The sequence below is a fragment of the Balaenoptera ricei genome, chromosome 11 (assembly GCF_028023285.1).
Source record: "Balaenoptera ricei isolate mBalRic1 chromosome 11, mBalRic1.hap2, whole genome shotgun sequence".
Taxonomy (NCBI): domain Eukaryota; kingdom Metazoa; phylum Chordata; class Mammalia; order Artiodactyla; family Balaenopteridae; genus Balaenoptera; species Balaenoptera ricei.
The window spans coordinates 82,905,219-82,911,218 of record NC_082649.1 but is presented as its reverse complement, the minus strand read 5'-3'; positions in this window follow the sequence as shown (position 1 = coordinate 82,911,218).

Sequence of the window (6,000 nt, the reverse complement as noted above, 5' to 3'; positions counted from 1 at the left end):
ATAAATGAGGAAAATAATTCTTACCTCAGAGGGGATGATATAAGAGATAATTATCATTTGCAAAATGCCTCAAGGTCTTGAGATAAAAGGGGTCATTTTGGTGTATCACGCTGTCATTTTTATTATGTGCTCTCTTATATTTCTTTTACAGAATATGGGGCAAAATCGTTTTAAATGAGTTGAAGGTGGTTGCCTTACTTCACTGATTAAACAGAACAATCTACTTGCCCTTGGCCACAGGCAGAGTTCTTATCAATGGAATGAGGAATAAAGAAATTCCTAGCCTTGTTGCTTCTCCTTTTTCACTGGCTTACTTAATGAGCTACATTATTTTCAATTTATTATTCTACTTTAATTATGTTCACATTATTCTTTTAGTTTAATATGATACAAACGATGCTTGCCTTAGCACTTTTTAATGGTAAGTGTACAGCCAGGGTAATTCAGTTTCACTGTCTTAGTCTATTTGGGCTGCTGTAACAAAGTGCCATAGACTGCATGGCCTATAAACAACAGAAATTTATTTCTCAGTCTTGGAGGCTAGAAGTCTGAGCTGAGGGTGCCAGCATGGTTAGGTTCTGCTCAGGGTCCTCTTCTGGCTTGTATACTGCCTCCTTCTCCTTGTGTCTTCACATGAAGGAAAGTGGGTAAGGGAGCTCCCTGACCTCTTCTTATAAAGGCACTAATTCCATTCATGAGGGCTTCACCCCATGACCTAATTATGTCCACCTCTGAATTCCATCACACTGGGAGTCAGAATTTGGCGGGGAGGGGGACACAAACATTGAGTCTATAACATCCACCAGTATTTATTGAACACCTGTCATGTGTTAGGCACTAAGAGAAAACTGATGGACAAACAGACCCACTTGCAGAGCTCAGAAAGCTCAGAGTCCAGTGGAGCAGAAACACGGGAAATAATCGTAAAATAAATATTCCATTTTAAAGTTTGACAAAAGACATAACCAGAGACCTGAGATTATTAGGATGGGACTTGATATAAATAAACTTCCAATAGATCTTCCTCTTTCTGTTTGTAATAAATGTGATCACAGATGTCCTCAGAGTTAAAACATTTTAATAACACACTAATTTGTCAGGAACAGTATATCTAGGTCAAAGGAAGAGTTCAGTCTCATTTGTTAGAGTTGCTTTTGATTTTCTCTGAGTTTTAATATTTTTGAGGATATGATGGAACATTACAACTGTAGAAAAAATTGCAAATGCTGAGCAAAAACTGGTTCTTATATAATTGACAGTAAGAATCAAGAGGAAATAAACATTTCTAAAAATAAAAATACAAAATAAACAATATTGCAGTAGTGAATTTAGGGACAAAATATTTATGAGTCATTGCAATTCCCTAGTGAACATCTAGTTATCATTTACTGAATGCTTTCTATTTGTACAGAGTGCAGGCTCAATAAATGATACCTATTACTATGTTCTATTTTGGGGGCTCATAATGCGGTAAGGACTGACTCAGAAATGTGGAGATGTCAAAAGGACCTGAAAAAAAAGGCAATCAGGAATTTCAGCTCTGTGGTAACATGATCTCACAGGGACCCAGAAAATGCAACGCTCTAGCCTAACGGTAAGAAGAGGACCCATCTTACTTCACAGAGACCTGAATGGATGGAAGATTTCCCTAGAGCAGTGGTTCTCAAAGTGTGGTCCTTAGATCATCAGCATCAACGTCAACTAGGAATTGTTAGCAATGCAAATTCTCAGCACCACCCCCCAGACCCACTGCATCAGAAATTCTGACGGTGCAACAAGCATCTCTGTTTTAACAGGCCCTCCAGGCAAGGGCAGAAGATTGTTTCTGGATTTCCATCACCCTTACCATCTAGGATGATTCAGACAACAATCACCAATTAAACAGAAGTCTCAAGATAAACAAGAAGTGGAACATATGGACTGACTTACTGGAAGAGTCCAGAAGCATGGACTGTCTCTGCAAGTTTGAGAACCATTGCCCTAGACCAGACCTGACCTGGTTAACTCCGGTTAGTCACTGGGTTTGGAAACCTTGACTTCAACAGTTACATGACTAGGCTTCTCCTCTCCTTTGGTTTTGCTTCCTTAGCTAACATTTATTTTATTTTCTCTGTATCTCAATTCAAAAGGATCTGATTGGGGCAAGTTGTTACCAGCATTCCTATTGGACAAAGCTTTGGAGTCAGGCCAGATCATAGGCCACCAGCCAACCTATAAACTGGTTGCCCTGAGGTCCCATGCCCACCCCTGGTCCAATCAGCCAAGGCCACAGAGCTGGGGCTACAGGGAAGCTACATGGGCATTGATGCTTAATGAATGGCTTGGAGCTGTTTCTTGCAGTAAGAGATTGTAGGGAATGCTCTCCCTAGAAAGGGGCTGTTGGTCCCTTGCTTTTATCACCTAGAAATATTGACTGACCTAGCATAGACATGACCCCTTCTGATACAGGTCCAAGACTGAGTTGGTTTGTACTGAAGTAACTGTGAAGCTGTTACAACTAAAGTCACTTAAATATTAATGTGTATAAATAACCACAGATGATTGGCCGTCCATTGGACCTATTATCTTCTTCTCCAACGAACATGTCATGTTAGGCCCTTGAGGTAAGGATCGGCACCAAAATATTCCCTGGCACATAGTGAGTGCTCAATAACTATTTGTTGAATGAATGAATGGATGGATGGATGAGTGAGAAAAAGGAATCCACCTGGACATAGAGACTATCATGCTAAGTGAAGTAAGCCAGAGAGAGAAAGACAAATATCATATGATATCACTTATATGTGGAATCTAAAAAATAACACAAATGAACTTATTTACAAAACAGAAACAAACTCACAGACATAGAAAACAACCTTATGATAATCAAAGGGGAAAGCAGTGGGGAGATAAATTGGGAGTATGGGATTAGCAGATACACACTACTACATATAAAGTAAACAACAAGGATTTACTGTACAGCACAGGGAACTGTATTCAATATCTTGTAATAACATCAATATAATGGAAAAGAATCAAATATATATATATATATATAACTGAATCACTTTGCTGTACACCTGAAACTATCATTATATTGTAAATCAACTATAATTCAATTTTTAAAAAAATTTATTTATTTTTGGCTGTGCTGGGTCTCCGTTGCTGCGCGCGGGCCCCCTCTAGTTGCATCAAGTGGGGACCGCCCTTCGTTCCGGTGCGCGGGCCTCTCACTGCGGTGGCCTCTCCCGTTGCGGAGCACGGGCTCTAGGCCCGCCGGCTTCAGTAGTTGTGGCTCGCGGGCTCTAGAGCGCAGGCTCAGTAATGGCACACGGGCTTAGTTGCTCTGTGGCATGTGGGATCCTCCTAGACCAGGGCTCAAACCCGTGTACCCTGCATTGGCAGGCGGATTCCTAACCACTGCACCACCAGGGAAGCCCCTATAATTCAATTTTTTTAAAAAAGGAATCCATCTATTTGTTGGGGGGTGGGGAAAGGTTAACACACACACAAAAAAAGTCAACAAAAAACAATTTTTGAATTCTTGTATTCAGTCTCAGGTTTAAAACTTTTGATTGAACAGCCTATATTTATATAGACTGTTGTTGAGAACATTTTATACAGCTTTCAAACAAAGGAGCATACATAACATTTGTTGCAGCTTTGTGTAAAGTAGCTAAAGGTTACAGCCTAAATGACTCTCTATGGGAACTTGGTTAAATAAATCACAGAACCAAAAAATGGAATAGTTTGGAGCTGTTTCATAATTTTAAATGAATTTCCTCAGAAGTGTATGAAAGGTGTTTGCTACCATTGTTTCATTTCACTGATTAAACAAACTAATTTACTCACCCTTGTTTGCAGGTAGCAGTGAAATGAAGAATGAAAAATTCCTAGCCACGTAGCCATATTTAAGAAGCAGCTTTTTCATTAAAAAAAAAATCTGAAACGTAATATTGCCCATCAACTGTATTTCAATTGAAATAAAAAATAAGGAAGCAGCTTGTATCTTTTCTGATATGGAACAACCTCTGAGATATATTTGTGAGCAAAAAAAGCAAGATGCTGACAGCATATAGCAGCATTTGTGTAAATTAAAAGGGAGATCTATGCACAGACTATCTTAAGAAGTACACATAAGGGCTTCCTTGGTGGCGCAGTGGTTGAGAATCTGCCTGCCAATGCAGGGGACACGGGTTCGCGCCCTGGTCTGGGAGGATCCCACATGCCGCGAAGCAACTGGGCCCGTGAGCCACAACTACTGAGCCTGCGCATCTGGAGCCTGTGCTCCGCAACAACAGAGGCCGCGATAGTGAGAGGCCCGCGCACCGCAGTGAAGAGTGGCCCCCGCTTGCCGCAACTAGAGAGAGCCCTCGCACAGAAACGAAGACCCAACACAGCCAAAAATAAATAAATTAATTAATTAATTAAAAAAAAAAAAAAGAAGTACACATAAGAAGCTTGTAAAGGAATTAAAATGTTGCCTTTGGGGAAGAGAACTGAGAAGAACGGGGTGGAGATGCCCTTCTCACTGTCTACCCCTTCATACTGTTGTCATTTTTAAGAAAACATGTATTTTTACTTATTCAAAATGTCATTAACATACTTAAGGCATTAACTCTTGGAAGATTTCACTTAAAAAAAATTAGGAGAATATGGATCTTGCAGCAATTACACCTGCATTCTGATTTTTTGTACATGCTACTATATTTTTAGAGGACAGAAAATTGTTTCTGCATTTCTATTACCCTTACCATCTAGGATGATTTGGCCACCAAATACAGAAGTCTCAATTTCAATAATAAACAGAATGTATGGACTTACTTCATGGAAGAGTCCAGAAGCATGGCAGGATTCAGGTGCAATTTGATTCTGAGGTTCACCACGTTTTGGGGCTTCACCGCTCTCTCCATTCAATTCTCTCAATCTGGCCTCCTCTGAACTAGCACTGGCCCCGGGGTGGCATGCCCTATTGGTGGCAAAAATCACCACCGCTGTTCCAGGTGCTGCCGTTACCACGCAGCCCAGCATGAAGGAAGCCTCTATCCCAGCATTCCAAGTGCAGCGCCCGAGGTTCGCTCCAGGAACCAGCCTAGCTCCCACGTGCAGCCCGGGATCCGTGACTGTGGCCACGTGAACAGAATGGGCTGCACCTGGCTTCCCTGCTCCAACCCTGGGGAGGGTAGAATTCACTTCCCTGGTACCACAGGCGGCCTCAAATGCAAGATAACAGCTGTTGGGAAGGAAGAACCGGGGAGTGGAGGCTGATAGGAAATACCAGGAATTGTCCCCCAAAAGTTGATCTTCAGCTTTGCAAAAATGAGGGCTTGGCTAAATCTCTGCACTTTGTCCCAGAGTTATGCTATACACCCCCTCCCTTTTTTTTTTTTTTTTTTTTTCTCACAGTGAAGATGCCTTGGCAATCAGTCTACTGGCTGGGCAACCGGTGTCTTAGATAACATCACATGTTCTTGAAATAAAAAAACAATATTGTTTTCTCATCTGACAGTTTGACTCTTTAATACTATGCAATGAGCACCCATCCTAGAAGTACACTATCACCAAGTCAAGATGAAAACGTCATCTTAGTATGACGAAGGGAGAACAGTGCCATTTGGACTCTGCTTCTCCGTGGGAGGAGATCTCCATGGTCACAGTCGGCTTTTATCTATGATTTTGAAACATAAATCTCAGCTCTGAATACTGCCGAGTTTGCTGGCCTTTCCTGAACCCAGAATTTGGCAGAGCCAACTACTCACAAAATGCGAGCTGCTTGTTACCACTGAGGCTCTCAGCTGGTTGTGAGATTGCTGGAGATATTAGCCAGCCACGGAGCCCACAAATACAAACCGTGCCCTTGCAGGGGGCCACACCTGGAGTAGGAGCTGGGGATACAGTAGTGAAAGGAGACAGGGTCCCAGCCCCCTGGAACTTGCTCCAGCAGGGAAGGCAGACAGTAAACATACTCATTTAAACAGTTAAGTAATTACAAACTGCAGAAATCCTGTGCGATATGTCCCC